Here is a 25,579-nt window from a genome sequence, read left to right on the forward strand (position 1 = left end):
ACGACAGGAATTAGAAATAAACCTTATGTACTTATCCGTGATAATTTTTTGTCAATCAGCATTCGAACGAAAACAATTCTCGTCAACCGGGCTCCCAGACCTTTTTCGCTAATTTTAGCAAAAATACCGAACTATTAAAATTAGAGCTTTTCGGTTATAACTTGAGGATGGATTTTATTTTCCATTAAATTTGAAGAGTAGATGGTGCACGTATTTCAGTGTGGTGCCAGCTTGAATACATCAGTGCCAACACGATCAAAGAAATTTTTGGACCGAGAAGAAGTTTAAGGTCCATTTTTCCTTGGGTTTCATCGTGGCAGCAGTTGAATTTCGTCAAAATTTGGTCGTTTACAAATAATTTGCTACCGATTTCAGTTATTCTGTTTGCTTACTTTTTCGTAGGTCTTGCGCCGTTCCAATTAAATTATTTCGCGGCAAAAACGAAGAAAAGTTTTTCCTTTTCCATACAGTCGCTATGATAAAGTTCAAAAAGAAGAATCATAGCTATAATGTCACTGTCTTTTTTAATATTGAAATATATTGAAATTAGGAAGACTGTCTCCAATATCGTATAACAACCCTTCACTAGCACACAAGATCAGATTGATTTAAATTTCTCGCTTGGAGAATCTCACCACAGTCATTCCGAGAGAGGTAATCACCCGAAACATCCGATCCGTCAAAAGTCATCTTGAGGTCCGAAAACAGTTAGAAACTCATAGAGAAATTAATTGAATCGATCCCCATTGTTGGCCGCAGTCTGGCCACTCGATCGATTCCGATTGTCGATGGGTGTTTCTCGATGGCCAGAAGGAACAATCCGGGAGATCATCGCGCGCCTGCCGGTCGCGCCACGGCTCCGGAGACGTGTGGACACACGACCGCAATTCACGATCGCCTTCGCCTCATGTGTATGACGTTACTGGTTTCCAACATCATTCAGACAGAAGTGCCGAAGGAAAATAAACGATCAAGTGCATGAGTAAACATAAATTTCGTAGCCTGGTAGTTCCCACAGGCCGAAATAGTCTGGATCGTTGTCCAGCAAGTGCCGGCGGCGGCAACCCGGGTCGGCGGCGACGGCAACGTCACTCGATCCAGATCGTGTCCAACCCATAGAGTATATACCTACATAGTGTGCAGACTAGAATCGAAACGGTGAGGAGTGATGATAAATTAAAACCTAAACAATCGCGCTGATTGTACTGTTTGATTAAACATCCAAGGAGGGAGCCACATCGGTGAAAGAAAAGGAAAAAAACGATCACAGCTCCAGCGCGCACCTTCTTCGGCAGCCACGGTGTCCGGCCTCCGGCCGAAGAAACTCCGTTCTGTAGCCTAATTTCATTTCACTTGATTATCTATTATATTGAATCAACGGAGAAGTCGTCGGGGGCGATCCCGCCGCAACGGTGACGGTTTATGTTTTTTTTGATAATCAAGGTGTGGAATATCTTTATTAAAATTTCATTTTTCGATTAGAAGAAATGGAGTGTTTTTGTTTGTTTTACGTTAACGTCCTCAGATAGAGCAAGATTTATTATGATTGAGTCAAAAAAATTCTTGTGAATATCTAGATGGAGTAATCTATTTGCTTTACCGCAAATAAAGATTTTGTTTTTCGACTGGTGTTGAAGTCAGTCTTAGCAGCCGAATTGTAAAAGTCTTCTAGACAATCTCGTTCATATTTCACATTACAGTGCATGCTGCGAATTACACTGGTTAACGAGCGTTTGGTTGTACTGGGAAAACCAATACACAAAATCAAGGCTTCTAATAATTGGTTAAATTGATATAAAAAATTCAAACCCACTTCAACATATCGAAAGAGCTGCGTTTTCCCATAGCTTAAAAATATTAAAAATTCAAACAAACAAAAAACATATTGATTGGAAGAATGAGAAATGGTGCAAACAAATCATTAATCATTGGATAATTGAGGTGAAATACATCGGTCGTCGCTATATGTGTCTAAAATTGTTCGATATCAAAACTAGCTTGCCGGTAGCCAAAAATAACCCTGGCCGGTACCTGTCCGGGGACTGGGAGAAAAATTGAGTAGCCTGCAGCATCGCGTCATTCAAAACCTAGAGAAAACTAGACACGAGAAAAAACTGTTGTTACTAGTTGTTTCGACCGGTCATGAGTTCCAAAATGCTCACCGAATTATGCTGGAACCAATTGAATGGATTAAACCGCAGCACGATAGTCCAGTTTCTCGAGCTGGTTGGAAATCTGCAGTCGTAATCGGTTCAAATAAAATGCAGTTTTTTATTTAGCCATGTTCCATGGCATTTGCGTCACTGTATTCCGTCCGTTTTCTAAGCACGTGAAAAATTGCGAGGTAAAAATACGAAAAAAAAAACAACGGGACATGTGCGACTGGGAAACAACGTTTCGCCCGAGGTGGACAAATTCTCGTCGACAAGTTGCAGTTTTTAATTTTTTTCTCTGCGGATACGAACTCGCCTAGTGTGAGATAAAATGGGTAATAAATAAATGATTGCCTGTCGATAAGCAGAACTCGCTGATTTGCTATGTGTCCATAAGAGGTCGGACCGATTCAGTTTTCCGAATTGGTTAGTCTATTATCGAAGTACAATTTGCTTTGCCATTAATATTAATTGATTTTAATTTATTCGCTGTCGCTGCGGTCATTAGGCGTGCATAATGAGTACTGCTGCACTACTACGCCGGTGCTGCGACGCTGGTTGATACCAGCAGACATTGGAATGTGTTGGCCCAGGTTTAAGCGATCGGAGAACAACTGTTGACTGTTTTCAGATGACGATGACAAATATAATGCGGACTGAAAATTCTTTCGGAACTTGCAAAACACTAGTTGAGAATGTTTTGATAGCAAGCAATCTATTTGGAACATTGTCGTTGTTTATTATTAAAGGTTCAACACAAAAAGTCCCGACGTACGAAAAATACTGCGATTTATTTATTTATTGGATGCAAAACTTTTGAATTTTATCGAATTTCGTTAATAGTGTATACAATCATAGTAAGCATTTATTGTCCACATGAACTTATTTCTCTACATCATGGCGTCTCCGCAATCGCGGTGCAACCGGTGAGAATCGTCGATGGAACGTACGGCGAGAAACAATTTGAGGTTGTCGGCGTAGATAAGTGCGCTTCCGGCTTCAAGCAGTGTAGTCACGTCGTTGAAAAATGGTATGAAAAGCAAAGGTCCCATGTTGCTTCCATGGAGAACACCAGATTTATTGGTAAACATAGATGAAACGGCTGATTCTAGTTTGACTTGCAAAACTCTGTCGCATAAATTGAAACCAATCCACAACAAGAGCCGATGTTAGGGTCCCAGGCGCAAAAGTTCTCGTAGAAGGATGCGGTGGTCGATATGGTCAAATGCAGCTTTCAAGTCAGTGTATAACGCGTCCACTTGTGTTTTCCTCGAGTAGCACATTGCACGAGGAGCCGAAACCGAGTAGATTAGTTGAGACCGATCGCTCAGGCATGAACCCGTACTACTAGATGGATATATAGTTCTTCGTACGATTGAGAATTTTGCTGCTCACGATAATTTTGAAAAGCTTTGAGGCAGCAGTCAAGCTTGTAATACCTCTGTAGTTCCGTACATTTTGTCGATTACCACTCTTTTAGACGGGTAACATGAAGGATTGTTTCTAGATATCAGGAAATTTGCCTAGCATAAAGGACTTGTTGAAAATGCGACACATGACTTGTACAGAGCCTTAGCGTGACGTTGCGGCGCCCTAGGCGGAAGCCTAATTTGGCGCACCCTCGTTTCCTAAGTCAGTGCTTTCTTCAGGTTTATCATTTTTTCGTATTCATCTCTCATCCAATATTTCGCTGCACTTAACGCATAAATTAGAACAATGGACTCATTTCGGATGGCGATGAAAAAAATACACAAGCTAATTCAGTGAAACAGATTTTCCTGATAACAATGTTTCGAAACCCTGCCAAATGGCTTTACTGCGGTTCACCGGAACCTTCGCTATGGCCGATCAAAAGTTAGACGTTGGCATATTATTCAACTCTTTCTTGACCTTGGCGATTAGCTCCTTCTCCATTTTGGCAACATTGAACATTTTGGCAATTATTGAAGTAAATGCTTCGTTTGAGCTTCGCCCAAATATTTCCTATAGGTTGAAGTTGGAGGCCGTTGGGAGATTTCGTGATCGTCGGTACAACGTTTATCTTCAGCCGGTTCATCTCCTCCAATAATCTCTTAGGATAATTGACCGAGGTCAGGCCCGCCAAAAGACCACATCCTTTACACAATACTTCTTGATGAAGGCGGCAACTTCCGGTAGGTATTTCGTTCTATACGTTTGTATCTTCTTGTTCACTGTAAACCCCGAACGAAAGAACAGCGGTTTGAAGCTTGATTCTCTTCTCGCTGATCGCCAGCCACAGAAGGATCATCTTCGGGAACTTGGGGCGGGAGAAATACTTGACGTCATCACTTGCTTTCTTTGTTGGGGATGTAAAGTACTCGGTCCTCTGCCAGTCATTGCCATCCAGCGTCAAGTAGCTTTCGTCATCCATTATGACTACGACATCGTATTTGGGCGAAAAGATTTTTTTTCTCCAGCAACTTCAGCCGTCCTCTAGGCGATTGACTGCTACTCACACACAGTTAGCCTCTACTGGCACATCCGCAAAAGATGACAATCTTGGCCAAGTACTTTTTCACCGTTTAGCCGTTTGCTCAGATCTCCCAGCCTAAGCTGCGGAACGATGAGACCACCTTGCTCTCATTCTTCAATTTTCAGCTTCTGCTGCACGTTACGGTCGCGCAGCACTGTCGGGCGTCCTGAACCAGGCTTCTGTTCAACGCTTCCGGCTTTCTCGCGGGGGAGGATGTTGTAAATGCCAGATTGGTTCTATTCAGCATGTACGAAGTGCTTCACCATGTCCAATTTTTTCGCTACGGGCTGGAGCATCGAGCGCAGTTGTTTGACTGTTTTCGCTATGGCTATCAACTGATCAACTGATAACGTGGCATTAAAAATTGCTAAAATCCGTCCGGTTTTTGTTAATGCATTACTGAATATTAGCCCTTTTTAGTGCCCTCAAGAGTTAGCGCCCTTGGCGGGGGCCAGTATGGCCAACCCTACGCTTCACTTCACTTCATTAGTCACGTTTGAATTCACGGTTGCTACACGGTGGTACAGTGACAATGACGTCGCATTGTTGTGGTTTTCTGGTAGTCAAATATAGCCAATATTATGGAGCTGAGATCAATTGAGTCGGTTGTGAAGGGTACACTGTTTTGATTAATTGGTTGAACTGAAAAATTTCGATATAGATCAAAAATATATCGGGTTGTACAATTGCAGGTGGGGCTCGCACCTTTTATCTTTTGGTTGGTACCCGAATGATTTACTCACTAAACTACTGCAGCCAGTTACATTAGGTAGTCTAATACCATATTTTGTTTTATGCTCCCAATTCTAACATTCCCCGCTTTTCCTTAATTTAATCAAACCCCGTCAAGCGCCTAGCGGGGTAAAAGTGCGATTCACGGACGGGGCAAAAGTGCGATTCATGGACGAGGCAAAAATGTAAAGCTAATTATATATAGCTTTGGGCACTATATTACAGATACTAGAAATGGATCTGCAGGAATCTGCAGAATCTGCATTCTGGGAAATCTGCAGAAAATTGTGTGCTTTACAGCTGTTGGCCGAAGGAAAACAATGTTTTTCCGCTGATGAAACATAAAACGAACGTATGGAAAAGTTTCGATCTGACGGAGGCTGCAACATACTAGCGCAAAATAGGAAAGGTGCAAATTGAGAATATTCCTTACCAAAACATACCACAGATTGAATATAATATGGTTTTGTTAGCTACTGCTGTGCTAATTTCATTGATTCGAGCTTCGCACTTTTGCCCCGCAGGTGGGTTAAAAGTGCGAATCGGCACTTGATCAGAAAAATGAAGAATTTATTTTGCATAACACTCCAGATGATTTATAGTTGAATATGAAGACACTGAGTTACTGCATCACTATAAAATACAAGCAAGTGCGTTGTTGATAGTCGTTGCGGCAAGTTTCGTGATTAAGGTCAAGCCAGCGCACTAGAGAGACGAAAGCAAAAAAGACGAAGCAAAATTTTCAGTAAGAGTGCGCTTTTATTAGGCCTCCCAGTTGGCCTCGAGGTAAGACGCTGGTCTAGCCAGTCGTTGTATGTTCGAATCTCGGATGGGAGAGGCTGTTAGAGTCAATAGGGTCGTAGCACTGACCCTACACTGTCCTGTATTCTAACAGCTGGTTGCGAAGTCTGTTGTATAAAAACAGAGGGTCAAATTTCGATAACGAAATTAGCACCCAGGCTTTGCTTAGAGTCAGTAGGATCGTTGCACTAGCCCTGTGATTGTCCTGTACTTTAACAATTGGCTGTGTAGTCTGTCGACAAAGAAGGGTCATGTCTTAAGAAACGTTTAAGCCCAAGGCTCTTTAAGAAACAACAAATAATACACTCAAGTCGCTTTTTACGCGAAGCATACGTCACTCGTAAATCAAAACCGCGTAAATTCCGAAAACCGCGTAAACTCCGAAAACCGCGTAAAAAACCAAAATTTCGCGTAAAAAAACTGTGGATTTCAACACTACGCGAAAAAATAGACGTTTTGAGCACATCCGCGTAAATTCCGAAAATCGCGTTAAAAACCACGTAAATTCAGAAACCGCGTAAAACTAGTCGCGTAAATTCCGAAAACCGCGTAAATTCCGAAAACCGCGTAAATTCTGAAAACCGCGTAAATTCCGAAAACCGCGTAAAAATAACCACGTAAATTCAGAAACCGCGTAAAATTCAGAAACCGCGTAGAAGAGAAAAAAGTAATGCATAATCTGTATCTCAGTGCGCCACTAGCCCTCATGGGTAGCTGATTGCTCACGAGCCATTTGACTCGCGAGTAAGCTATGCAAGGAGACAATATGAGGCTGTACGTTCGCGAGTGTGTAGGTAGCACAATGTCTACATCGAGCACCGGCGGCTGTTTGTCTTACGCTTGCATGCGCGGCGTACGCGTTGAATGCTTTTCATACTCTCTCGCGTGAGAGTAGGCAACATTGGTGGGCGATTTTCTCTGAGATTACTCTAGAGATCTTCAGATGGAAATATTTCTTTTATAGGGAAAATATAGCACTTTTACCCAATCTCTGGTTGTCTGCTTTGGGCGAAGTCACCTGAAATGGAAAAAATAATTTTGAATAGTGCGATTTTTTTTAAATATATTTTATAACTTACTAGCTGACCCGACAAACTTCGTATTGCCACAAATTAAACTGTGTTGTACATAAATCCTGAAACTCGGATGACCTTTATCACAATCTCGAGTTTTGCAAGTTTCTGAGGAGTTCATGGATGTTTTAATGTACAAATTTTCCTCACAGTAAAATAGAAAACAACTCTCCCCATTGCCCTGATAAAACAAAGCGGATAGCATTTAAATATTCGCTATCATTACATACCATTTCGCCGAATACCATCTTGCGGAACACCAATTCTCGGTTGACCATAACGCGGAATATAGAGTTTCGCAGAATATCATTTCGCGAAAAACCTTACGCGGGATGTACCATTTCACGGAAAATCTTTTCTCAGAAAGTACCATTTTGCAGGGGTGACCCAACTGAAGGAAAGTAATAGAGGTCAGTAGATCTAGAAAAATAAATAAACCTAGATAGAGGTGATCTCTACGGGGGGCTGCCCCCCGCAGTGGCCGGCGCTTCCGACGGCAGGTCGCCGGCAACACTCGCGGCCTATATCCGTCTCACCCTGAATCATCTAATGTTACTATTGATAGTTTCTGGTGGTCTTGTTATTGACTAATGATGAGAGTCCTTATCCCCCTACCACAGGGGTGAGGGGTCTCAAACCATCATAAAAAAATCCCTGCCTCCAAAACCCCCCACATGCCAAATCTGGTTCCATTTGCTTGATTAGTTATGGAGCTATGAGGAAATTTGTATTTCATTTGTATGGAAGCCCCCCTCTTAAAGGGGAGAGGAGTCGTAATGCCACTTCTAAAGAGGGGAGGGGCGAACTCAATTCACCATAGAAAAAATTCTTGTCTCCAAAAACACCCACATATCAAATTTTATTCCATTTACTTGATTAGTTCTCGAGTTATGCATAAAATTGTATTTCATTTGCATGAGAGCCCACCTCTTAGTGGGGGAGGGGTCTCTAATCATCATAAGAACCTTCCCTGGCCCCAAAAACCTCTACATACAAATTTTCACGCCGATTGGTGCAGTAGTTTTCGATTCTATACATCCCGACAGACAGACAGGCAGACAGACAGAAATCCATTTTTATAGGTTTAGATTAAATATGCGTCCTTACGACAAACAGCTTTAAGAGAAAATGTGTATTTTATCATACTAAATAACTTTGTAGAACACTTGAAAGCAGTAAAAAAATACTTTGCATATGATTTTTGAGCATAATTGATTTTTAAGTGCTTTTTTAACATATCATTATATTTTGCAACCGGTAAGAGATAGATAGTTACTATATTCATCAAGGTTTATTTTTATATGTTCTGGAATTTTTTGGAGAAATTTTTTTTGTATCACCCTATTAGGTGAATTCACGGTCACCCTAAAAGTGCAGAAAGATGCGCTAAATTTTATTATTAAACTTTTCCGAAGACACCACCCTTGAAAAATTATGCATTTTCTACCCAATTGCTAATGTCCGCACTTTTTCGAAACCGGACCACTGTGGAATGGAGACGAGTCTGTGTGTACGGCACGAAGAACAAAAGATGCTTGCGTTGTTTTGGCATTTCCGCGTAGTGCGTGTGCACTAGGAAAATGTCACAAGACTGGTCGCAAGAAAAAAGGGTAAATGTTTTCTAATTTATGTCACCAACCAGCCTACATTTGACGATCTTGCGTCCAACCGTGCTTAAGGAGAGCAAAGACCCTTTAAAACTTATATTTATACAGTTATATTCAGAGAAAACTCCAGTTAATCATTCCGTGATTGTTACCGCTTTCGTTAGAAAGTAGCCGAAATTGCCACTGAATACAAAAATGGAAAACGATTTACATATTTTTTTCTAGTACCTTGTACTGACCTCACCGTCTTTGCAAGGTACGTAAGCCGCAGCACCCCGGACAGGAACGGCAATGATCTGCAATTCACCCCTGAGGCGGCTAGCGATCCGGTAGTTCTGTTTCTTTGGCGATTCAATGGACAATACCACACACATGCCTATATGTATGTTGTTGACTATATTCAGTAGGACGAGGGTGGAGTGCTTCGTCGGTAGCCAAGCCAAAAGAAAGCGAAAAGTAACTTTATAATACCCATCTAACTAACCTATAAACCAGTGTACCATGAATAGATTTCTTTTGATCCAGAAGCACAAACCCACTTTGGTGGTCGATTTGTGGCTATTAAATGGTAACTTTAATTTCCAATTCACAGCTCTAGTGTGCGCGGTTCAGGTTCAAACGGAGTAAACAGGCTCGTGCGGCAATAATGTTGGTTTAATGACTTTCAATTGATCAATTCGGTACACTTTGTATCCCGGCTTCGAGCTTGTAACGGCCGAACTGCGGTTGTTGCTCGGAAAGAGATTTTTGTGCCTGAAAGTGACGAACCCGAGCGTTGTTCGCGACGAAAAATTGTTTGGAAATATTCAACATGGAACCTTTTCAACCCCTAATGATCGTACTTTGTCACACAAGAATGTGCTAAACAATAAAGCAATCGCTACCACAAGTCCTCCGCTCGGCGATCATTAATATTATCGTTACTTCATACAACATTATTTTTCGCTGACTTGAATGCAGCTCCGGCCTCATCTGGGCCGATTCCCATCAAAAGCCGGAGCACCGCCAATAGCCAACAGAATGAATGCTCGAGCATCGATGTATATGCTGGTGCTGATGGACGCTTCTGTGGCTTCCATGCGGTCACATACGCCTTCCATTGGAACGATCGTTCACCGCGTTCACGATGTGATCTTTATGAAAATCATGAAACTTATGCTGTCATGTCACTCGGCTGAACTCGTAAGTCATTTATCATCTCATCGTGCTGATTTTATTTCATTCCATCGCCATTAAGACCGTACAGTCCTCCGATGCGATGCGTTCGGGGGCCGCCGGATCGAAATGACGCCGTTCGTTCACTGATGATCTCGCCATCCGATCCAGTCAGTGAGAGTGAAAGAGGCAGACAAGATAGTAACGAAGGAAGCGCTCCGGTGCGGGAGAATCGAATCGAATCGAATCGGTGTGGATCAAAAAGTCCCTGAAAGCATTAACATTCTTACTGCCAGAGCTAACAGCAGCTTGATCCTCTCCGTTTGTGCCAGCTATCGATGGTCTCGCATGTTTGAACATTGTCTGTTTTTGAAGAACTTCACGCGTACTAAATAAAATTAAGGCTAATAACACTCGTTAGGAACTCTCTTATAATGAAACTAACTGGTCGACATTAGCAAACAGGTTAAATTTATATCACATTCAAAGTTCTTGAGAATTACAACAAAGTTGCTTGATTGAAATTTTATCATTTACGGGACACCTCCATCTCCGCACACCGATAGGTACCCAGTCAGTCAGTCAGTCAGTCAGGTTCACTTGACCGCGACCGAAGCTTATGGCATTATGAGTTAATACCGATTAAAGGTGATTTATTTCAAAGTTTCAAACGAGAGCGGCCTCACCTTTAGTTCTTGACTCGTCTTACGTCGCTCGGTCCGTCCGTCGATTGGTGCTTAATGTCTTGTCGAGTTAGATGCTTACCAAACCGTACCGCGTTGATGTTGATTCGAATCGATTGGTTTATTAAACTTGATTCTTACAGACTCCGTAATAAGCTTGCTCTCTTTCTTTTTTCCCCATCCCTCCGGGATTTGATCACAGCAAATACGCTACATTTTGTTTGTTCTATTCGAAACTGCAAACGGCCCGTTTCTTCCGGATTATTACACACCATAAACAGGTACGGTTCGTCCGAAGCCTTCTTTTGGCTGCGCGCATATTAACCCTATTTATACGTCCGAAGTATAAATCGTTGGAAAATTGACAGATAAACTCCATTAAAAAAGCTACCGCTCCTTTCAGCAGTGCTATTGTTAGGCGTCTCTAATCGTATTCAATTCATAATCGCAACGGATATGTCGCGCGAAAGGAAGTGGGCGCGTGTAGAAGAGCGTGATGAAAGTCGCAACTTTCGCCCAAAAAAGGGAGTCCAGCTAGCCCACATTGCCAGCGGGCATACGACGACAATCGAAGCTAGATTTCGAGTCAGAAGAAAGTTTCCAGCTGGAACAATAGCGGGCATAGAATACGGCGAGATATCCTGCATCCCAGTGCTGGCAGAACTAACGGCCACATGCTGCTGAAGAGTGAAGAGTTTGGTAGCAAACGAAGCAAAACGACTGCACAGTGCAGTTTTCCGCCTTCTTTGCATAGGTCCAAACAACCGGCCAAACCTGATCATATCGGTTCGGGTTGTGTTTTGATTTTAACATTACACATAAATATAAATTTAGAGAAAAAAGCAGCAAACAAATACTCAATTATGCCGTATTTGGGTGCTAATTTAAATTTTATTGTTTGTGGTCGAGCAGCAAATATCCGACTCGGTCGATCGCAGTGAGTGTTGCCTTTCGGTATTGGAGTTTACTTGTTGCTGCAACCTTCCAGCATAAAGAAGGAACTTGAGTTGAGAATTTGCGTTGCGAGAGCCGGGCATGAAGATTTTATTATTTATGGAGCTCTTCACAGCTGAGGTTTGAGTGTGAAATAGTGTGGAACAAAATGATGCTGGCCCTATAATTGGTACAGTGTCAAGTGTATTTTATTTATTCTACTAGCTTAATGTTTTCTCAACACAATTTTTTCAATTTTGGTTTTTCATTCAATCTGTCTTTAGACAACATTTAGAGTTTGAATGGAAGCATGTTTTTTTCTGAAGTTTTCAACCGTATAACTCTTCTATAAGAAAAGTTATTAATACATTTTATTCAAAATTAAGCATTTTTCGAATGTCATTATCTACATCTCGAAAAATTTACTTAATTGAAGTAAAGCAGAAAAATCAGATTTCCAATTGATCGGTGAGATATGAGCGAAATTATTCCATAATCTCACTGCTAAGCAGGCCAGCCCTGCTCTTTGTACCCCGATTTTACTTATTTGGCAATACCTCAGATAACCTACATTTAAAAAAATGTATGGGGCAAGTGAACGGCTAGATGATACATAACATTGGTGTCTCGCGTACCGGCAGGTATAAAATAGACCTCATAGTGGTCAACAGCCTCTCATTGCTGGAAAGCGAGCAACCTTAGCGGAGATTGGGTAACCAACCCCGGTGGAAACTAAAGTTGTATACTAACAACAAAGAAGGTACTCGTGTGAAAGTTGACCGTAGCACCGAGGAATAGTCTTGTCAGCCATGAGCGTCTGTTCCCATGTCAGGAGACGATTTCTGAAAAGGCTGTACTCCAGGTTAGGAGCGGCTTACGACAGCGCCTAATCCGGAACAGGCGGCTGGATTGAAAAATGAGGTGTGCCGGGACTCGGGACTAAAGCTAAGATGGCAGCCCTATCACGAGACTTGGTTGCGTGGCCTTAGCAGTTTACCTACCTAAACCCATCATACTACGAACATCCAAGTAGATACGGATCAGAATATTCGGTATCGACCGAGGCGATGAAGCAAGGAAGACGAATGCAAACTCGGTACTTGGAACTGCAGATCGTTGAATTGTGCAGCTGGCGACCGGGTGCTGTTCGACAGCTTGAAACCTGCAAACTTGGCATCATATCTCTGCAGGAAATCCGTCACAAAGAAGCGAACGGCTGCTCGCCACGGGACATCAAGATCATCATCGGGGGTATGAACACCCAGGTCGGTTGGGAAGAAATGTATAGATCGCTGATCGGGCCTCATACCCTGCACGCCGAGTTTTCCGAGGTCTATTAATCCGAAGCACCTTTTTCCCACGTAAAGATATCCACAAGCTCACCTAGAGATCAACTCACCAATGATGGGCAGCTAAATAACCGGCAATCTGCCGAAAACCACGTGCGAATACTGGAGAAGGTATTGGCGTTGCTACAGCCCTCGATGACTACCGCGGTAGTAGGTGAACAGCCCCGGAGTATACGGAATGATTGAACACCTCAATGAACACCTCAACGGCGAAGTTACAGAAGCAGGCGGAACGGAATTTAACCTAGGAGTGCGTACGGAAAACAGTATTGTCCCAGCACCTGACCTCCAAGAAGTCAAACTAGAAATCAGGTTGCTGCAGACCAAAAAAGCCGCCAGCAAGGACCGTTTATCAGCAGAGCTTCATAAACATGGTCGAGAAATACTGACAAAGACTCTACACTAGGTTATTGCCAAGATTTGGGAGGAGGAAAAGTTACTGGAGGAATAAATGGAAGGAATTTTATCCTAATCTACAAAAAGGGTGATCGGTTTGACTACTGCAACTATCGCGGCATAACGATGGTAAAATCCGCTTATAAGGTACTCTCCCAGATCCTGTTACGCCGTCTGTCATCAAAAGCACAAGCTTTCGTAGGGAATTATTAGGCGAGTTTAATAGGGGCTCGCGCCACTGCGGATCAAATTTTCACCATCCGATAATTCTTGCACAATTGTTGGGAGTACAACGTGCTCACGCATCCCATCTTTATTGACTTCCAAGCAGCATGTGATACAGTCAATCGTGACCAGTTATAGCGGATAATGCACGGACAAACCAGACACGATTGATCAGCTATATTGGATCGAGTGATGAGTTTCGTGCGCATTTCGGGAACACTCCAGTTCCTTCGAAACGCGATGAGGGTTGAGACAAGGTGGCAGCTAATCCTGCAATGGTATTCAATATTACTCTTGAGGGAGAGATCCGTCGAGCGGGTATCGAAAAGAGAGGCACGATTTTCTCCAAAGATAGCCAACTCCTAGGCTTCGCAGATAATTTTGATATTATAGCGAGGACTTTTGTAACTCTGCCGTTGCCAGACTAAAATACGTACTGCAGATTATTTGTAAATCATTCACATATTCATTTGTAATTTGTAAGTATTTGTATACGATAAAATCCGACTCAACATGATTAGTTTCATAATGCTATACAACTCCGAAGAAAATCGTATGTGAATCAGCTGTCATCATTTAGTACGATTGAATATAATCTAGAGTAAATCGCACTCTAGAGCTTTGTGGACGACTTCGATTTTGTTTAGAAATATTTAAGATTATTTTCATACATTGATATACGATTTGTAGTTTACAGGGATGTGCCTCCCATGAACGGTAACTGTTGACGGCGACGAACTGGAAGTCACAGAACAGAAGTGGAAGTCTTTTTTGTTTTTATTTTTCTTTGGGAAGGTTTTCACATAGAAGCAAATGCGGACGATATTTGTCGGAGTACAAACTGAAAGCGAAGAATGGCTGAGGCGTAAATATAAATCACGAGCTACAGGAGTGATTCCATTCGTACCTCTGGCGAAAATCGGTAGGCTACCGTGGGCTGGATACGTCATATGGATGCCGAAAAAGATTTGTGACTTCTGACTGAGACGACAGGGAAATTGGCGACGAGTGGCCCAAGATCAAATTCACTCCGGCTTAATGTTACTGACGACGACGACGATGATGTAGAAACGGAAGCATTTCTTATATTTGCATAAAGAGGCAAGCTGGAAGACTTCTGATCTACACTTAGCCAGCGGTCCTAGGCGGATTATCTGGCTATTGGTCTTAAAATACTGGCTTAGAAAAATCAGTAGCTTCCAAAATTCAGTCCGAAGAGCGTCACGGTGATGAATATAAATTAACGTTCTGATAGTAGACGTATATTTGCTGAAATTCTGGAAAGTTATCAAGTTGCTGGTTGCATGATGGTATGCAGGAAACGGAGTACGAATCAAGCCCAAGTAACAACTCTAAAGGTGCTTAGTTTTATTTAATTTGTATAAAGGTTTTATACCTCTGGTTTTATTACCGTATTACGCAATAACAAAATGACACGAGTCAAAACATACTTATAGTTAACGATAAAACCACAATAAAACTGGCAATAAACTTATTTTTTGTGGTTGCTTTTATTAGCCCAGATAACACAAGATCGTAATAGAAAGTTCACATTAAATCGTTTTCATGTCAATTTTACATTGGAATTGTATAATGATTAGAGTATGTCAAAACAAAATGAACATTAAATTGTTTTGCAGTCGTGCGTGCCCTCATATACAACTTATGACTGTGAATTATAAAGCAGTATAGATGATTGCAATATTTAGTTATATCTCAATCATATATTCAGAAGTATTAAGTTGCGTGCTATAAAAACTGCTGTATATAATGCAAGATAGAATTACAATTAATTGTTAAAATTTTCGCACGTATATTGCCGCCACTTTGGTACTTATATGTTCTTATCTGGTGTGAAATGAAATATGGCGTTCCATCGCAAAATTGATCTTATGCGGCTACTTTTCAAATCGCAATAAATTTGTTAGATTTATAGTGGTATTAATATCGTATTAATAATATCATAGTGGTATTATATGAATATGAATATATTAGGAAGAGTATTAGAATTCAACACCAAATTTATTTTTTTATGCGGGCCATATTGCAATATTCTAGTATTTTTTTAGCCCGCAAACAAAACCTCATCAAGGAAAAGTGTGATTTGCATAAAGATAGTTGTTATCAATCGGTTTGCATGTTACAGGAAGTAACTAAATGATTTTGCTAGAAATTGACTAATAAACGTTGCAGCAAACTTCTCCTATTTGCAAGCGTGGGCAGATGTATAAGAGCGCATCGACGCACAGTAGGACGGATTCAAAACAAGACGGACATCGATATTTGTGACGAAACTATTAAAGATATCAACTAACTGTCTTTTGCGATGTTTCTTCGATTTGTGAGAACTTTCTGTATTTGAAAATTAGGGATTAAGAGAATAGCACAACAGATAGAAAAAACAACTTTTTAGTCTAAAAAACTTCAGTCATCGTTTTAGTTTCAAGCTTAACGTATTAGATTTATAAGAAACATTTGTAGATAATATTATTTTGGGCAAGTTCACTGAAGAAAGAAAGTGGCTATCTCTTAAGGGAAAAAAGTTACGGAGCGAAACTTGCGGGTACTTGCGGGTATATTGGTTTTTTTTAGTTATAGACAGTGCTAATTTGCATATTTTTGTAGAAAATGTGGAAACTCTATGATTGCCGGTTTTTAAGTTGTTTAACTTTTTTGCTTTTTTTAGGGCAAACTTTAAGCGGGTGTTTCTTGTGCAGTAGCTCAATGTAGTAGCTGACTTACAAAGTTTTTGCAACATCCTCTCTTTATGTATAAGAATTTGTATAAATGACAATGGGATCTCATGGGTCATATAAAGTAAAATGCATTTAAGTTTTTCAATTTGAAGATTAAACCCTCCAACGAGATAGTCCCCCTGTGGACCTAGATCCTTAGAGCAACATATAAAATTTGTTTTGAATGAACAATATAAAAAGTTTGTTTACAACAGAATTCTTGACATTTTGGAAACAAGATTACAACATTCTAACCATGTTATCATCTTTCAAAACCAAGAGTTCATGAGAATTGTAAAAAGATTATTCCGTCATTTTTTGTTTTAGAGAAAAGATTATCTAAAACAAATTAACCGACCTCAACATGATTGTGAGTTGTTCATATGCTTTATTAAAATTTTGTAATGCATTTGATTAAAAAAAAAAATTTAAATATAGCGTTGAAGACATGGAAATCGTGGAAAAAAGTCATTAGCTCGAACGTACGTTTTTTCGATGTTACCTGTTAGACGTTAGAGAGTCAAAGTAAAAATATTTACCTAACAAACCAGTTGTCGCCTGTTCGAATCTCGACTGAGAGATGCTGCGATAAGATCGCAGCAGTATCCCAACAATTGTCCTGAAGCCCTACAACTGCCTGTGAAGCCTGTCGTAATAAAAAAACAAAGGGCCAAGCTTCGAAAATAGCACCTAGGGTTTATTTTACTTGTCACCCTGGCTATGGCATTCGTGCCTAAATTTATGTTTTTATGTTTATGTGTATAAAAGCCATGTTTAGTAAAAGACATCAACTAGTTTAAGGTAAAATGAGATTTGTACAACTTTAAACGTTCTTTTATGCTGTGAAACTGATAAACTTAAATGCAGTTGATTCATATGGCCCATGAGATCCCACTGTTATTTATACATATTATAATACATAAAGAGTGGATATTGCAAAAACATTATAAGTCAGCTGCTACCTTCTGCTACCACTCAAGAACCATCCCCTTAAAGTTAGCAATAAAAAAGTCAAAAATTTAAACAACTTAAGAACCGGCAATTGTAGAGTTTCCACATATTCTACAAAAATATGCAAATTAGAATTGTCTACAACTTTGCAGAACATTTCATGTTTATAAGAGTTGAAAAAAAAAAGTTATGTAAAAAAAACAATGTTAAGGGGGTATCCGCAAGTTTCCTTCCGTAACTTTTTTCACTTAAGAGATAGCCACTTTCTTCCTTCAATGAAGTTGCTCAAAATAATATTATATATGAATGTTTCTTACCAATTGAAGACGTTAAACTAAGAAGGTATTTTTTCGATAAGCTAAGAAGGTATCTGAAGAAACTTTGCAGAAGACACTAAGGTGACATCTTTAATAGTTTCGTCACAATTAGCGATATCCGTCTTCTTTTGAATCCGTCCCACTGTGCGACGTTCACACGAAGGCAATCGAATTGAATCATCCCAGGACAGCGTTCGTGAGGCGTACCGAATGAAGTGACGCTGGATTTGTTCAATCCGGTTGATATGGACAGCATTGTAAGGTGCACATACTATCGTTCCGTACTCCAACATACTACCTACACTCGCGCAGAATTCAGACAATAGACGTCATCGAATTGCTGCGTATATCTTTTGATGAAGCCTAGTAACACATATGCTTTAGAAGTAGTAACCGCAAATTGCTAGGCGAAACATAGTTTGTTGTCAAGGAGAATTCCTAAATCTTTCACAGAATCGACTCGGCTGACACTGACTGTTTGCATTCTATAGTTAAACATACAACGTCTGTATGTACACCAATTCAACAGCGAATCAATATCGGATTGTAAACCGCAGCACGATAAAAACTGTATGCACGATAAAAATTTAATGGGCGTGTGCTGCACAACTACGGAAACTGCTGAAAATTTCTTATTTACTTTATCGGATACTTTAATATAGTCATTACAAACCAAATCGATCAGGATGATCTAACAGTAAAACTTGAACTGTACTGTTCACGGATATTTTCAAGTTAACAAAGCTGGCTGACTGACTTAGCATCTTACCAGAGCAAGCTTTATACTTTACAGCTTTGTACAACAAAGCGAAAAGCTTCATTAAATTATGGCCGTGGCTGTTAAGCAGCGAAAAGCATAACCGGTTTTATTACTGCTTCCAGCAGAGCGTGATAAAACTACTGGAGAGCTTATAACCTAATGTTTAGTATGGTTATAAAAAACTTTTGAAGAGTGGGCCACTAATCGGGAGGCAGTTTATAGTAATCATCAGAAGTTTCTAGTGAAGTGTAGCCCATAGTTTTATTAGCGGTTTTATTAAATTTGTCATGAAACTCACTTGAGAAACGTAATAAAACTTAAATTGCTGTTTGGAAAATCAATGAATTTGAATTTGCCTGATGAAGAATTTGGAAACATCATCCACAACATCCGTTCAGCTGGAATGGTCCAACAACAGCTGGAATGGTTCGACTGCGGCAAGGAGACGGGAAAGTCCCAGAACCAACAACAGTGCATTCGTTGGTCACTTTGTGTAACGAAACATGCGACACATGGTAGCGTCCGGCTACCAGTATCGGTCGGCAGAATTTTATAGACGGCTAGATCGGTAATTGGGAAACTGAATGCGCAAACTGCATCGGCAACGTCTATCCTGGTACTTGTGAAGGTTTTAATCACTGTTCGTCGGTGTGCGGTTTCGTTGCATCTGTGCCTTCACACGTTATCAGTGTTCACTCAATGACAGCTGATAGCACTGGCGTGCCCAGCCATGAACAACAGTGTGGGCACAGACCTTCCAAAATTATGTTTTGGTCTAGAAAAATCTAGTAATCGTAGGATGACAGATATAATTTCACGTACCATAGACGAAAGAAATCTTGCATATGACGAAGTGAAGTTTCCATATGACGAGCTCCCACTTCGTTAAAAATGTAATTTCCGAAAAATTTCATCTGTCTAAATCAATGTACATACACAGGACAGAAGTGTAGAAATCATGTCATGCTAACAATTTGAGTAATTGCAGATATAATTCCTTTAAAAATACGAAACAAAGTATGGAACGTGTTTAGCAATGACGAAGTGTGTCAGCCACCTCATAAACAAACAAAAAATTTGACATAAAACAATTGCCGTTCAATGTATCTACCTCACAGTAAGGATTTTTTTTAAGAAAGTCCGTTATCTCAAAATCTCCAAATACCGCTGGGCTACATTCGACCTTTTGATGTCCAAAGAAAAATATTTTGTATAAAGACTCCAATTCTTACGGCTCGTGTCCATTTCTAGCAGTTTTGGACAAATGAAGGGCAATTTGCTTTACTTTCCTCGAAGAACAATGTTTTGATCAATGAATCTGGAGTCTTCTAAGTTAAAAACGATTTTTTTCACCATTAGAGAGCTATTCTCATGTATATTCCAATGGTAGGACGGAGCATGAGCTCCGGTATATTTCACTTTTCGTGAACCGACAACCAAATTGGTTAGAATGTAGTTCATTTGAAATCATATAACGCCCATTCTGTCCGCTTCCTATTTAGACTTATTTATGTTTGCGCCAACTAGGTTAAAAATATTTTGGTCTCTGACTACTTACTACTTTTTCATATCTTCTGCGCAAAGTACTCAACAGCAGTAACTACCGTCGACCGTTAACACGCTCCACACGCCCCAGCACCACCAGCGACTTAGCGACCCCATCCGTAGAGGAATGTGCAGTGGCTGTAGTAGCTTAAATCATTCGGCGGTGATCGGCGATCACCTTGTGCTCATGTTTATATTTACGACTGTGCAACTGTAGAGCCTTTTTGTAGCCGGCCTGGCAAAAAATTTACCAGCTACCGAGTGGCAGACTTCTGAGAACTTCAGTGATCCGTACGGTGAGGGTGAAAACGTACTATTTAACTCCAATCACACGGACAATGAATATCAATTTTGTCACTTTGTTTTAAATGGCTAAGAATCTATGCAGCAGCTAACACCGATGGTGTTAAAAACCCCAGACTAAACCTGAAAATTTTTGTTTAATTTCCAGGGTTTGTACAAATTGATCTGCCAATCTGCGCGTGTACAGAACACGCGAAATGAAATCGGTCGCGTCGAAGCGTTTATTCTCTGCTGTTCTTTCATGTTTGGAAACGCGTACCAAATTATGATGAATTGCTTGGCTTCTAGGTCAACACCTTCAGTATCGATCGGCCGGATCGCTTGACTCGCGGTAGAGATAGCCGCCTTTTTCTGTATGTATCCGTGCCGATCGATGCCGTGCCGATGGATGCCTGGGCGGCAGTCAATGGGTCGGTGTTTAGAACATTCATTTTTCATCCTACACGTCCTCTGTTTGGCGTTCGGTTTGACGTTGATTGGTTCTCCATGATTGTAAAGAATCTTCGCCAGAAGTGATGATCGATCACGATCTTTGTTCGTTTTACGAAGGAAACTGGCAGCCGTGGTGCAAAACTAGGTGGAGGGCAACCCTTTGATTACGAGCTGCATAATAAAGCTTTCTAGGGTAAGAAACTAACGTTTTAACACTCCGGGCGCTGTACGGGACGGTATTTCACCTATCATTTCTTCCAGCCGGCTTGCCGGCAGCCACCGGCTCGTGTTTAGGTGAAACTCGTGCAGCTCGCGTGGAGGCAATTATTTCAATTACTGTGAATGCCGATAGGCGGTGAAAGCTTGTATCGATTTGCGGCATTTTATGCCTTGGTTTATTGATTTTTGTTACAGTGCTGGAAATACTTGCAATGTGCTATTAATCAAGAGACTTCGTGTTTTCTTACCGGATTCTTTCGAAAGTGAGAAAGTAAAATGATGTAAATCTAGTTTACAGTCTGGTTTAATGTGAGGAACTACTTTAAGTAGAATTCGAGACCTAAAATTCATTGGTCCTCTTCAAGACATCCTGCTTTTTCGTTTTTTAAGTAAATGGTGCTATAACCTGGAAACAAAGACTCCGAATTCATTCATAATTTTGTCCACTTCTGGTCACTACAAACGGTAGCGAAAACATAAAAAAAACGTAACACTAGCAGGCAGGCAGCCAGAGGTTTCACGAGAAGCCATAAACATCTCACAACATAGCGGTTCTCATATGATAATCACGTTATTGTTTTGTCCGTCCAAATGTTTAGAGAGCCTCGCGGAAAGCGGGCTGCACCAAAACGAAAACTCCGGAATTATTCCTATTCATCGAGCGTCCGTCCGTCCGTCCGTCCGTCCATCCGTCTGTAGCCGTTCGCCCAGCCGAAAGACCTTGAAAAGTAAACGCGGCAATTGACAATACCCGCTGGTGTGGTATAAACTCGCTCGATACAATACCTGATTGGCCGAGGACGGGAAAAAATCAATACTTTTTTTCGTTGCGTTCTCAAAATGCTACCGTTTTCCCGAACGAAAGCGGCGGTTCCTTTGAAGTTTCGCGGAATAACTGCCGCCGCCTCCGCCGTCTCGGTTGTCGTCGTCATCGTCATCGGTAGTGGCTGGGTCGCATCCGCTGCTGTGGACCAGTAGCAGGAACTGAACGATAATTGAGAACATATTATGCTCTAACCGTCCTCGTGCCAGCCAGCCGGGTCCACATCCTCCCGGACCTAGCGAGAGTGATCCCAGTAGCGGCAGAAGGGTCTGGTCTGAATTGGGTGGGTGGTGAAATATACGATCCGAGCTGTCGATCGAAGGGTATAATGAGATATTACGTAATGACTTCGGTTTCGATGATAAATGGAGAAAATTTTTATAAGCAATTTAGCAAAAATGTTAATACTTGTAGGAGAAAGGAACATTCTTTTAAAGTCATGTTCTCGCATTCTCTGAAAGGGATTGCAAATAATAATCGAGAAAGATGTAATTCTTCCTATTAATTGTAATATTTATTTATTATTCTGATGCAATATATTTCGCTTTCGTCTTGTAGACTTCAACAGTATCGGATGAAATGGTACCAGTATAAATAAACTGCTGGCATCTCATAATTAGCGAAATAAAAAGTCATAAATGACGACAAAGCACAGCTAAGCAAATTTGGTGAAAGTCACATGAAACGAATCGTATGGGGTACCCCAGGCAAAAGATATTTATTGCAATTGCTGGTAATTCAATATATTTTCCAGCTGGACATTGGAATTTTTTAATTGACTAATTCCAATGTCCAGTAGATCTTTGATTATCAGACTAGAATTACTGGCCAGACCATTAATCACCTCTATACGAACAGAAATTAGTATGCATTGTAGAGTCGTCGTAATTACCTATTCCCGTGCTATCCAACACAAATTATTAAAAATATCAGCATTTTTATAACATTTGTCATGCCATCCTACACAAATAGGGTCGGGAGTATTTTCAGCAGGTTTCTAAATTCAGCCTATTTGCCTTTTCTTTCGCCAATAAAAGGAATTTGTCGACATACGATTTTAATATGTTATAACTATTTTCTCAAGACTGTAAGTAATCTACTATTTTTTATTCAAAGAACGTCAAATCCACTTGTTCTTCCACTAGAACTAGGCCATAGGCCGAAAAAATAGATGCCATCGCTTAATGGGCTGAAAATACCCTCCCGTGCCCTACATGCGCGTTAGCTTCGTAAACATTATTGTGATTTTTAGTTCGGACGATGAAAAATTTTGATGGACGGGTTTTAAAACGGTACGACGAAATTAAGAAATAAAGTCAGTTGCGTAATTTCAATAATATGCTTTAATAATCGCTTTACAGTGATTTCAAAGTTCACGGATCGGAAGGTAAGTATGTTTTAGTCAAATCAGCACAAGAACTTTTGGAGTATTCATTAAATCCATCCAACAAATGATGAAAATTAGAATGGCTTTACTGACTACGACGGGAATTAGAAATAGAACCTACGCAATATTGTTCGCTTACTTCAAGACAAAATTTGTAGTCGGCACCAATGTTGCCTTATTAATCAATTTATTGTTCACCTTTCACTAATTTTTTCTTCTGTATCACTGCTGGTTTTGTTCCCATCGAGTACTTCGGCGGAATATTCTTTCATTTTAGCACAATCAAAAGTAACTATATTTCAGCATTTGAATTTTTTGAAGTTTAATTTTATTTCAAATTATAGTGTATGGAAATATTGCTAGTTTTGAATAAAACATAGTAGAATTTAATTGGATAAGTTTTCCTTTTTTAATTTAATTTCAAGCTTCGTATTCTACTCTAGGCGCTCCAAAAACTTCAGTCAGCTCAGTCAGTTGCTAGTTTTGATTTATTTTTCAATCTGCTTTTCAGCGTTTGTAAATTGTTTTCAATTTCTCTGCAATAGCTACGCCTCAATTGATTTAAAGTCTGTACCAAAAAATAATCTAGACACAACAATTCATTATCATTCAACATTTCAACCAGCACTGCGTAGTTGACAAAGATAGGGTGCACAGTGGTCCAAAAGGGCGAACTTTTTTCCTAGTGTCTTTTGCTTTCATTTTGTCATTTATGGTCTTCAGTACTTTTGTTCGTATGAATATCCCCTTTAATCTAAAACTGTCTAAAGTTAGTTTTTGCTTACTATAAGGAAAATAAAAAAAAAATAACTTTTTTGTGCTAGGAAATATAGACATAATTTCTTTGGCAAAGTTGTAAATACTGTAAAAATAAGCAACTTTGCTGAAGAAATAAAATTTCCTATCTTTATAGAGTGCTGAACTACAGGGCATATTATTTGAAATTTATTTAAAAATTAGTTTTTCATTTTGTTAGTTGTATTTTACAAGAATACAATGTTCTAGGCAATTATCTAAGCTCTCAAAACATACGTTTTTACAGAAGACCGCAAATCTCTGGGTCTTTTATTTTCTAAGTTATCATATATTCAAGGTTTAAATTTCTGCAGCTTCACGAGCCTGAAATCAGCACTTCATCTTAAAGCTTAAGTCGAGTATCTAAACTTGTATGGGTTCCGCTTGTCCCCAACCACCCAAATACGGCAAGCATACGTTTTATGAGTTTCGACGCTGAAGGCACGATATACGTTCATTTTTTTTGTGCTCGTAGATAGACACATGGTTTCTTCGGCAAAGTTATGGAAAATATAAAGGCAAACAACTTTACTAAAGAAATGACATTTCTATGTCTATCGAGTGCAGAGTTATAGAGCGGAAATTCTTTAAAAATTAGTATTTCATACTTAGCCTAAGTTGGTTGCATTTAACAGGAATAGGCGATTGTTGAAGAACACAAAATACACATTTTTGCAGAAGGTTGCAAATTTCCAAGACCTTTCCAATGACAATTTTCGTTTCAATAACAGATGTACAAGTGGCTGGGGGGCAAAGTGGTCCGAGTAAGATCGGGCAATCACCTAGTTATATATAGCTATTATATTACACCGAAGACCCCATAACAAGAAGACTGGCAGCTCTGCCAATATTCGGGAGACACTGATGGTAGCTCGCTCTGCCGGCCAAGGTGGTCCCTGGATGCATCTGTGTTAGTGAGTGCTAATAATCATACCGCCATGCCAACACAGAATTTTGGTGAGTCTACTAACACTCATGCAAAATATACTACCTTCGCAAATAGAAGCGTCGCTGATGATGACGCGTGGCGTTTATATGGAAAAATAACAGAGAGGCCAGTCTGGTTAATAATGGGGTCCTCGATTATACGCTTCACTCTCTCTAGGCTTACAATATATATTATGTAAAACAACTTCCCAGTTGGCCTTAAGGTACGACGCTGGTCTAAGAAGTCAGTCGTCGCATGTTCGAATCTCAGCTGGAGGAGGCCGTCAGAGTCAGTGCTCGAAAAAATTGACAGCCCCATGAAGCCGAATTACTCCTCAGTTAGCTTAGAGGTACGATGTTGGTCTGACAAGCCAGTCGTTCGAATCTTGGCTAGGTGGTGCTACTAGATAGAGTCAGTAGGATTGTTGCTAGCCCCGTAATTCTCCTGTACTCTAATAGCAAGCTGCAAAGTCTTTCGGTAAGGAACGATCACTTATTTTCCAAAATGGGCAACGAGGGGATAATCTTAATGTTTTATAAAGAAATCGAAGATAATCAATCAAAATGTACAGAATAAATTTGGTGTACAGAAATAGTTAGATAATAGAACATAACCTAATTTTTTGACAAATGTTGGTATCATAAAACACTAAATATCCAGCACCTCTGTGGTCCATAGGTACACGGGTACGAACGAGCCACATGCCCAGGCGGGTGTTGTGGGTTCAAATCCGGTTATAATCTCAGATTATAGCTTGGTTCGACCCATGCACCTTCCAGCATT

This window comes from Sabethes cyaneus, chromosome 3, assembly GCF_943734655.1.
Source record: "Sabethes cyaneus chromosome 3, idSabCyanKW18_F2, whole genome shotgun sequence".
Classification (NCBI taxonomy): Eukaryota; Metazoa; Arthropoda; class Insecta; order Diptera; family Culicidae; genus Sabethes; species Sabethes cyaneus.